The sequence below is a fragment of the Panthera onca genome, chromosome C2, assembly GCF_046562875.1.
Source record: "Panthera onca isolate mPanOnc1 chromosome C2, mPanOnc1 haplotype 2, whole genome shotgun sequence".
Lineage (NCBI taxonomy): Eukaryota > Metazoa > Chordata > Mammalia > Carnivora > Felidae > Panthera > Panthera onca.
The window spans coordinates 2,574,361-2,585,396 of record NC_138347.1 but is presented as its reverse complement, the minus strand read 5'-3'; the positions used below and the strand labels follow the sequence as shown (position 1 = coordinate 2,585,396).

At 49.2% G+C, this 11,036-nt stretch overlaps 1 long non-coding RNA gene across 1 annotated transcript; it reads right to left on the bottom strand.

Moving 5' to 3' along the window:
- Positions 1 to 6,439: 6,439 nt before the first annotated feature.
- LOC132684047 (uncharacterized) lies at positions 6,440 to 8,503 on the bottom strand. The gene is made up of 2 exons (XR_009612546.3): positions 8,410 to 8,503; positions 6,440 to 7,260 (listed from the first exon to the last, which is right to left on the bottom strand). It is a non-coding gene; the product is annotated as an uncharacterized LOC132684047 (long non-coding RNA).
- Between the last annotated feature and the right edge of the window lie 2,533 nt (positions 8,504 to 11,036).

The window sequence follows — 11,036 nt, the reverse complement described above, 5'->3', positions numbered from 1 at the left end:
TTTTCTGACTGAATCTCCCCGTGGCTCTGTTCATCTTCTGGTGAATGAGGGGCAGCACAGAGGCCAGTGGGGCTGACCAGGCACCAGAAAGTCAGAAAATCTAGTAAGACAGACCAGTGCCACCAACACCTGACTCTTTAATGTTTATTATTTATTTTTGAGACAGACAGGGCACAAGCGGAGAAGGGACAGAGAGAGACAGAGAGGACAGAGAGAACCTGAAGCAGGCTCCAGGCTCCGAGCTGTCAGCACAGAGCCTGATGTGGGGCTCGAACCCACGAACCGTGAGATCGCGACCTGAGCTGAAGCCAGCTGCCTAACCGACTGACTGAGCCACCCAGGTGCCCCAACACCTCACTCTTTAAAAACCAGTCAAGAACAAAAATGACAATCCTTCAGCAAGAATGACCAAGGGAAAAAGCCCCCAAGTTTTGAACAAACGATATGAACCAAAAAAGGGATCTACTTAGAGGGCAAACCTCACAGGAGAACTTCACGAATGACTTCATACCCATATATTAAAAAACGCGGACAAAAGACCCATTCCTAAAAAACCCAAACCAGTTTTTTGCTAGAATTGGTACAAAAGGAAGAACTCTGGAAACACAGAGAACCATCGAGAGAGGCCTCCGTGGTTTACGAGCGAGTGAGCGAGGCATCATGAGAGCGGTAAGCAGACGGGGAGGCAAGGGGGCGCCTGGCCCAGGCTCAGCTGGCTCCACAGGCGGGCCTGTCCCACTTCGGGGCGGGGACAGGTGCACACACGGGAGGGGGGGGCAGCTCTGAGTGTAACGGGGGCCGAAGTCAGGAGCGGTCACGTAGTGGTGTTGACTGTTGCACAGCAGTGAAAAGACACGAGGCAGATTCACGGGTGTCAGTGTGGATACCGAGGCGGGGCACGCGGGACAGGACTGCATCGCAATTCAAAGCTTATTTTTTATTTTTTTATTTTTTTAAAAAAGTGTATTTACTTTGAGAGAGAACGAGAGCAGGGGAGGCAGAGGGAGAGGGAGTCAGAGTATCTCGAGCAGGCTCCACACCAGCGTGTAGCCAGGTACAGGGTGTGACATGACCTGAGCAGAGACCAAGAGTCCGGCGCTCCACCGACTGAGCCACCCAGGCGCCCCTAAAGCATAGTTTTGAAAAGAAAAGAACGGGAAGGAAATCACCGGATTGGCAGTGTGTCCGAGTTCCAGTCTCCCCTGAATGGCCCTGAGCTGGAAGGAATAGGGATCACCACACTTTGTATGCAGTGGGCGCTTGATGTCGGCTCACTGGAATTCTCAAAGGAATTAAATTTGGAACAGTGAGTGGAAGTTTGTGGCAAACACGACCTCGCGGGCACGAGGCCGCGTTGAGCTCCTTCGAGGGGGCCGCGGGCACCGTGTGTCCCATCCTTTCTCCTCCTCCCGGGGGAAGCGGGCAGGGGTGCCCGTCTGGATGGACACTCGGGAGGAAGTGTCATCTACGCGGCCCCCGCCAGCACGCCGCGCGGGCCTGCTGCGCAAGGAAACCTGCAGGTGAGCTCGTGGGCAACTTTGTAAAGACGTCTGGTTCTTGTCCGATCCAGCATGCGGTGGAGCGAACCTTTCTCTTAAATTTGTGGCTGGGGCGCCTGGCTGGCTCCGTGGGTTGAGTGGCCGCCTCCGGATTTCAGCTCAAGCCAGGAGCTTCCAGTTGGTGAGAGCGAGCCCTGTGTCGGGCTCTGCACTGTCAGTGGGCTTCTCTCTCCCTCTCTCCCTGCCCCTCCCCTGCTCTCACACTCGTTCTCAAAATAAGTAAGCATTTAAAAAATAACGACTTTATGGCTGGTTTTAAACATCCAGCACCACCCCCCCTCCCCAGCTTCAGCTTCGTCCCCAGGCTTGTCCAGGGAGCGGCTTCCCGCAGCTATACCAAGTCCGCTCGGACCGTCCTGGGCCAGCAGTCTGTGTGCACGCTCTGCAGGGTTGGGGAAGCTGGTTGACTGACTGAAAAATCTGTTAATATGGTGGACGCTTGAAGAAAGTGGTGTTTGTGTAAGAGATTTTCCTGTTGAGAAACTTTTATGAGAGCCCTTGATGTGCAGACGAGAGCGGAAAGTAACCGTTACTTTCCTGTGGCTCCTGTAATGACTGACCGCACATTTGTCCTCACGGTTCTGGACGTCGGGAGTCCTGACTTGAAGGCTTTGACGAGGCAGGTGTCCTGGTGGCTCCACAGGAAGTCACTTCCTCGCCCCTTCCCCGTGCCAGCAGGTCACCGGCACACCTCCGTCCCTCTGCCCTCGGCCCCTGCCACCACACCACACGTCCTCCTCCTCCTCCCTCTCGCAAGGACCTTGCGGTCACACCCAGTCCACACAGCCTGCCCAGGACATCTCCCCACCTTCAACCTAATCCCGCCTCCAGAGTGCCCTTTGCCCTATAAAGTGACAGATTCCCAGGTTCCGGGGAGTACTGTGTGGGGGTCGCTGCTCTCTACCATGGGAACCACCAAAAGGTGAAGTGACACCCTCAGGCCGAGCTCTTCCAGGGTGAGGTCAATGCCGAGAGACTCCAGCTGGTGGGATTCTTTGGATACCAAGATAAAAGGCTCGTTTTTCATAACCTGTTATTCATTAAACCACATTTCCGACTTAGACACGCTTGTTCACCTTATTACATTTTCTCAGCCAAATGAAAAAAACACTTGAAAACGAAAAAGCAATTTGTTCTCAAACCTGGCCCTCAGTGAAGTGTTCTTGAGTCGCTCCAAATATAGGACAGACCCGGCTCATGGCCCAGAAACTTGTCTTTGTGGGCACTGCTGCTCCCCTGAGTGGGTGTCCGCATCAGCCGCCTTGATAGAAAAGCACAGCTACTCGCCACACGAGACACGTGGAAGGACCCCACGAAAGTCAGTCATGTGCCTGTTTTCTTCCCAAATGGGAAGAATTTTTTTTCCTGAACTGGAAAAAAAAAATCACGCAGATTTTGTTTTCCCACTACAGAAACGAAGAGTACATGCTAATTCCTCTTGGAAAATATGGGCCACTTAGCATATGATAAGATGTATCCTACTGGAAGGACTCTAAATTGGTTTAATTCTTTCAGAAGAGCATTTTGGCAGCGTGAATTCAGAGCCTTAAAGAAATTCCTGTTCTGGGAAATGATCCTGCGGAAATTTACTCCAGATACGAAAAACGCATCATGCAGAACTCTGGTCTTCATGGCACTTCTGTGAGAGTAAAAAGCTCACCAGAAAGAGAGAGGGGTTGAGAAAACAATAGTGAATATATTGGATGGAATATCATGCAGGGAATCAAACTGGTGTTTCCAAAGAATTATGGTAAGGGGATGGGGGAATGTGTCTCAGCGTGGGTTCCCGCCAAACCCAACTCAAGGCACGGAGGTGATGGATCCCCTTGGGGTGCGAGATGGAGAGGGAGAGAGGGAGAAGAGTGAGCAGGGAGCCAGGTGGGAACCCAGAGAGGCTGTGAGCAGCCCAGGGAAACTCTCCCACAAAGGAGCCAGGCAGCCGAGCTCTGTGGTTGACGGTCGCTCCTGTGACACGAACTCCCCAGTGCTTCTGGAAGCTCCATGTGTCACCCACGTGGGCCCCACGGCCGGAGCCCCCCCTTGGGCCGAGATGCAAGAAACAGGTGTTGGAATCACCTTTGGAGAGGACTGAGGGCACATGGGCCAGGCACCACGTTTGGTACAACATGCTCAAGTCATAAACGTGAAGGTACGCAATTTTATACACACCGTCAGCATAGCTCTGTAAAACACAAGAACTATGCATGAAAAAGGGGCCGGAAGAAAGTGCACCGAGGTGTCAGCAGTGATGCTCCCTGAGTGGTGGGGGACGCTGTGGAGTTCTTTTTCCTTTTCTGCTTATTATATCTACTTTTCTCCATTTTCCAGCTTTTTGCAATAACGTTTTATTATTTTAGTAATGAATAAGCCACACACGTTAAAAAAAAAAATGACATGGCGAGGTAAATTAACGAAGACCCGAATAATTGGAGGGGTATACCATATTCAGTGTTTTGGAAGACTCAGGATTACCAAAAAAATCAACTCTTCCCAAATCAGTCTAGTGATTTAAGGAAAAATCCCAGCCATAATCCCAGCAAACTTTTGTTGGAGAGATTGACAAACTGGCTGTAAAATTTGTATGGGAATTCAAAGGACCTAGAATGTCCAAAGCTGCTTGACAAAGAACAGTTGGAAGACACACTGGCAGATTTCAAGTATCACTATACAACTACAGTATAGGGGCGCCTGGGTGGCTCAGTCCGTTGAGCGTCCGACTCCGGCTCAGGTTACGATCTCGCAGTTTGTGAGTTGGAGCCCCGCGTCGGGCTCTGTGCTGACAGCTCAGAGCCTGGAGCCTGCTTCAGATTCTGTGTCCCCCTCTCTCTCTGCCCCTTCCCCACTCATGCTCTGTCTCTGTCTCTCAAAAATGAACCGTTAAAAAAATTTTTTAAACTACAGTATACACAGTATAATATTGGCAAAGAAAGTCAAATGCATCGATAGTTGGGCAGAATAGAGAGTCCAAAAATAGTCCCCTATTCATGCTATCATTCGCTTCAACAAAGACACTAAAGCTATCTAATGGGGGAAAGAAAGTCTTTTCAATAAATAGTTTGGAAGCTAGATATTCACATGGAAAGTAATGAACCTTGATCCCTACCTCACACTATACTCACGAATTAAACTGAGTTGGGTCCCAGACCTGAATGTAAAAGCTGACGCGAGAAACCTTTTAGAAGTATACATAGGGAATGTCTTTCTGACTTGAGGGTTGGCAAAGACGACTTAGAAAGCACACAGTATTGGATTTCATCAAAATTAGAAGGCTCTGTTCATCAAAAGACATCATTAAGAAATAGGACAGCCATAGGGGCACCTGGGTGGCTCAGTCGGTTAAGCGGCCGACTTCGGCTCAGGTCACGATCTCGCGGTCTGTGAGTTCGAGCCCCGCGTCGGGCTCTGGGCTGATGGCTCAGAGCCTGGAGCCTGCTTCCGATTCTGTGTCTCCCTCTCTCTCTGCCCCTCCCCTGCTCATGCTGTGTCTCTCTTTGTCTCAAAAATAAATAAACGTTTAAAAAAAAAAAAAAAGAAATAGGACAGCCACAGACTGGGAGAAAATATTTGTAAAACACATATCTGTCAAAGGACTAGAGTCTAGTGTATGTAAAGAACTCCTACAGCTCAACGATAAGACAAACAGCTCATTTAAGAAACAGGCAGGGGCGCCTGGGTGGTGCAGTCGGTTGGGCGTCCGACTTCAGCCAGGTCACGATCTCGCGGTCCGTGAGTTCGAGCCCCGCGTCAGGCTCTGGGCTGATGGCTCAGAGCCTGGAGCCTGTTTCCGATTCTGTGTCTCCCTCTCTCTGCCCCTCCCCCGTTCATGCTCTGTCTGTCTCTCTCTGTCCCCAAAAAAATAAATAAAAAAAAAAAAAAAAAAAAAAGAAACAGGCAAATGATTTGGGCAGACACCTCACAAAAGAAGACCTGCAAATGGCCGATAAGCACATGAAGAAGTGTTCCACGTTGTTAGACACCAGAGAACTGAAAGTAGGAACCACGGTGAGCTCCCACTGTGACACTCGTCAGAATGGCTAAGATTAAGGAGATGGTGTGTTGGGGGTGGGGTGGGGGGGGCGCCCGGGTGGCTCAGGCGGTCAGGTGTCCGACTTTGGCTCAGGTCATGGTCTCGCGGTTTATGAGTTCGAGCCCCGTGTCGGGCTCTGTGCTGACAGCTCGGAGCCTGGAGCCTGCTTCGGATTCTGTGTCTCCCTCTCTCTCTGCCCCTCCCCAACTTGCGCTCTCTCTGAAAAATAAATATTAAAAAAAAAAAAAAGAAGAAGAAGATGGTGTGTTTAGCACTGACATGAGGCCACCAGAAGTCCTAGCACTGCTGAGGGGCGTGTGAAATGGCACAACCCTTTGGAGACAGATCTGGTAGTTTTGTTTGTTGTTGTTTTTGATTTTCTAGAGATAACACGCACCAGCAGGGGAGAGGGGCAGAGAGGGGGAGAGAGAGAGTCCCAGGCAAGCTCCGTGCTCAGCACGGAGCCCAACGCAGGGCTTGATCCCACGGCCCTGGAATCCTGACCTGAGCGGAAGTCTAGAGTCGGATGCTCACCTGACCGAGCCCCCAGTCTCCCCACTGCAAAGAGACGTTTACAAGAATCTGTGTAGCCACTTGTCTGGGCTCGGGCTGCTGTCGCCAAGCACCGCAGGCCGGCTGGCGGATCAATACTGCTGTTTACTTCTCTCTGCTCTGGAGTCTGGGAGTCCGAGCTCGGCCGGGGGCCGTGAGGGCTTCTTCCCGGCTGCCAGCTTCTCGCCGCGCACTCACCTCCAGGACAGAGAGCCAGCGAGCTCTCCGGCCTCTTCCAACAAACTCATTTCACATTAGCATACATAACACATTCTCATGAAAAACGGACAACAGCAACAAGGACCCCAACAAACTCTGTATGTTCCCGAAGACAGAAAATTGAACAAGAAGCACTTTCTTGGCTTATGATTTTTGCAGATGTCTTTAACTTCTGGCCTAATTGCGGACAGCCGGATCCTCGGCCTGCCTTTGTGATCTACTTGTTGTCACACGTGGTGGCACAGAATCCGCCTCCCACGGATACGGAGTCGGAAAAACGAGTGTCTTGAAAACTTCTGGCATACTGGTGGCAGTGGCTAACACTGGCCGTGTCGGATCTGTGTGTTTCTTCAAGGAGATTCACAGTAATTGTGCATTAATTACAATAATGCAAGATCCAGGCCCGCCTCAGGCGTCCCTGCTGTGCTCGTGGGTCATGTGGGGGTGTGTGGTCGGGGCCCGTGGCCCCCGTGGAAGACAGTTTGGGGTCGCAGGCTCATGCGGAAGGCCCACGGTTTGGGTTTGGGGGGTTGATTCCTCAGAGGACACCCCCTGCCGCCATCCTCCGTCTCCAGCGCTGCCTGCAAGTGGAAAGTTCCATGTAAAGCACGGGGGCCAGACATTAGGAGTCACAGCGTGGCTGACTTCGGACAAACATCTGGCACCTCTTTGTGGGATGTGCTCTGAGCAGGAAACTGTAGCCGCACCGCTGTGCCCGTGACTGTGACGCGCGGTGTGAGATCACAGATCTGTGCGTGTCACCGCAGGGCTGTTGCTGATATCCCGGGTGTCACTCCTGCTTCTCAAGACGAATAACCGCCACTGTGCCCTGTCTGAATCACCCGCGTCATCAGAGGTCCCGAGCTGACTGCTTTCCCACATTTCTTAGCCGTTCCCCATCACCTGGAAAAGCGCGAGAGAAAGGATGACTGTTCCCTTTAAGTGCCAGTCTGCGGGGTGAGGAATCCACATGTCACCTCCCGGTGACAGGTGACGCTTGCCTCCCTCTCTCCCCCCCACCCCCCATGCCAACCCCACGCCCCCTGCGAGTTTCCTCGCTCTCTGGCCTGACCAGGGGCCCCAGGCCCACCTGGTCTCTGCCTGCCCCTGGCCTAGAACCGGCCTCTTCTCTGAGGAGAGGGCGCCCAGCCCCCTCTCTCCTGCCCAGACACTAGCCCCTCTCTAGTTCAGCGGATCCCCATGTCCCCTTGTGCCGGGCTGGGCATATATTGGTGACATTCCCCCGCTGGGGTCCCACACTGTGCTCTGTGCTGCCACTCTGCCACCCTCCTCCCTCTCGCCAGTCCTTCCAGGCACAGAATCTTCTGGGCTCTCAGGGGTCATGTGCTTTTTGTTTTTGAGGTTTTTTTTTTTTTACAACTGTGTCATAGGACGTGGCTCCTGGGGCGCCTGAAGCTGAGCCAAGGGTTTCCAACGTGGTGTGATCTTTTGGACTTTTGGAACTGCGCTAGATTTTGCCTTCGGTATTTGTGCTGAAACACCAGGTTCCTCTCTTCTCCTCGCCCTCTGCCCCCACACATTGGCGTGTCGTGCTAGCCCCTTCTGGGAGGAAGACACTTCCGGAAATGTCCCGTGGAGGCGGGCCACTGTGAGTGCCCCGGGGCAGAGCAGGGCCACAGATAGTCCCTAGTGTAGCTGGGCCCCCTGAGGCCACTCCAGGCCATGCCGCCACTCTGGGAGAGCAGGCCTGGAGGGCGCCTCCTTCCTACTTCACTGGCCTGCGTGCCTCCTTTGGTGTCTCCGTGGCACCCACCTCCCCCAGCCCCCCAACACTGGCCTGGCTGAGTGTCTCCCCTGCTCCAGAACGCAGTGTGCCTGCCTCCTCCACACAGACCTCTGCCTCCATGCTGCAGACGAACAAACAGCGGTAACCCCAAAAGCAGCCGCCAAGAGGTCCAGGGAGCGATCCACATGTGGGAGGGTCCTTGCTCAGGGAACAACTCTCCTGAGAACCCCTGCACGTGGCAGTGCAGTGATGAGGTGCCTCGCAGCGCCCCCCATGCTCTGGTGGACACCTGGGGGCACACCTACCTCACCAGTGGGAATGCATGCGGGTAACCTCGCCTCCAGGGTCAGCTCTCAGGAAGGTAGGTTGCGTTCTGTAGAAAGATCTCTCCCCGTGCAGGGCCTTCTGTTTACAAATCCGCTGACCTCGTTCAGCAACCCTTTCCGTGCCGTGTTTCCCCTTCTGTCACTGTGCCGCATGTGACAGCTGTGTCGGGACCTCATTCCTTTCGTGGGGAGCGATGGTCCGCTGTACGATACGCAAGATTTTGTTGATCTGTTCGTCAGCTGGTGGGCATTGTCTGTTTTGGCTACTATGTCTGTTACGAATAATGCTGCTAAGAACATTCATGCACGGTATTTTGTGCATTTGTTTCCGCGTCATTTGGGTATCTACCCACGAGTGGAACTGGGTCACATGGGAACTCTAAGCTTGATCTGTGAAATTGTCAATCTGTTTTCCAAAGTGGTTGTACCGTTTTACATTCCCAGCAGCAATGAAGGAGACTTCCAATTTTTCTCCATCCTTGCCAGCACTTGTTAGTATCTGTCTTTTTTATTACAGCCACCCTAGTGGATGTGGCTCGTTGTCAAATGATACCTTGGCTTTTGTCAGATGATACCTCGTTGCGGTTTTGATTTGCATTTCCCTTTGACTAGTGACGTTGAACATATTTTCATGGGATTCTTGGCCATTTGTGTGTCTTCTTTGGAGAAATGTATATTTCTATTCTTTGCCCATTTTTTATGGGGTTGTTACTTTATTATTGACTTGTGCATTCTGGATACAAGTCCTTTATGAGATCTATGACCTGAAAATACTTTTTCCTCATTCTGTAGGTTTTGGGTTTTTTTTTACTTTTTTGGATGGTGTCCTTTGAAGGACAAGTTTTTAATAAAGTCCAATTAATTTTTGTATTTGATTGCTTGTGCTTTTGATGTCCTATCTAAAAAAAATTACATACTTCAAGTTATAAAGATTTGCACCTATGTTTCCTTCTTATAGTTTACTTATAGTTTAAAATTTTTTAAATGTTTATTTATTTTTGACACAGAGAGAGAGAGACAGAGTGCAAGCAGGGGAGGGCAGAGAGATCCTTCTTACAGTTTTATACTTTTAGCTCTTACAGTTAGGTCTTTGGTCCCTATTGAGTAAAGTTTTGTATATAGTATGGGGTAGGGATCTAACTTTATCCTTTTGCATGTGGATATTAAGTTGTCTCAGCACCATTTATTGAAAAGACTATTCTAATTGGATGGACTTGGAACCCTTTTTGAAAATCAACTGACTGTAAATGTGTTTATTTCTGTACTTTCAATTCTATTCTGTTGGTTTATCTGTCTATCCTTATGCCCAAATATACTATTTTGTTTATTGTAGCCTAGTATAAGTTTTGAAATTGAGAAATATGAGGCCCCTAACTTTCTTTTTCTTTTTCAATATTGTTTGGCTATTCTGGGTCCTTTGTATTTCCATTTAATTTTAGTATCAGCTTGTTAATTTATGCAAAAAAAGACAATTGGGATTTTGATAGAGATTGAGTTGAATATGTAATCAATTTGGGGAGTACTGTCATCTTAATGATGCTAAGTTTTTTGGTCCATAAACGTGGATATCTTTCCATTTATTTAAGTCTCCTTTGATTTCTTTCAATGATATTTCATAGTCTTCAGTGCATATGTCTTGCACGTCTTTTGTCAAATTTATTCCTATTTTATTCTTTTCTATCCTATTACAAAGGGATTGTACCCTTAATTTTGGTTTTTGATTCTTCATTGCTAGTGTACAATCGGTTTTTGTATATTGATCTTGTATCTTGCAACTCTGCTGAACTTGTTTATTAGTGATAATAGGGTTTTGTTTTGCTTTTTAGCTATAGTAGTTTTTTTTTGTGGATTCCTTAGGATTTTCAATATGCAAGATCATGTCATCTGCCAATCAATGCCTTTTATTTCTTTTCTTACCTAACTACTCTGGTAGAATCTCTGGTGTAGTATTGAATGGAATTGGTGAGCATGGGCATCCTTGTCCTAATTCCTCATCTTAGGGAGAAAGCAGTCAGTCTTTCATCATTACATGTGATTTTGGCTGTGAGTTTTCACAGATGTCCATTGTCATCCTGAGGAGGTTTTATTCCTGGTGTTTTAAAGTTTTTGTCATGAATGAGTGTTGAATTTAGTCAAATATTTTTCCTCCATTTATTGAGAAGAGCATATTTTCTACTTATACAGTGTCTTACACTGATTGATGTTCATGTTTTGAACTGAACATGCATTCCTGGAATAAACTCCACTTGGTCATGGTATATAATTCTTTTCTTTAAAGCTTATTTATTATTTATTTTGAGAATGAGAGAGCAAGCGGGGGGTCGGGGAGAGAGAGAGAGAGAGAGAGAGAGAGAGAGAGAGAGAGAGAGAGAGAGAATGAATCCCAAGCAGGCTCCACACTGTCAGTGCAGAGCCCAACATGGGGCTTTGACCCATGAACCGTGAGACTCATGACCCGAGTCGAAATCAAGAGTTGGATGCTTAATTGACTGAGCCACCCAGGAACCCCTATAATTTTTTATATACTGTTGGATTTGGTGTGCTAGTATTTTGTTGAGGACTTTTGTATATATATTCATAGGGGATATTAGTCTGTAGTTTGCTTT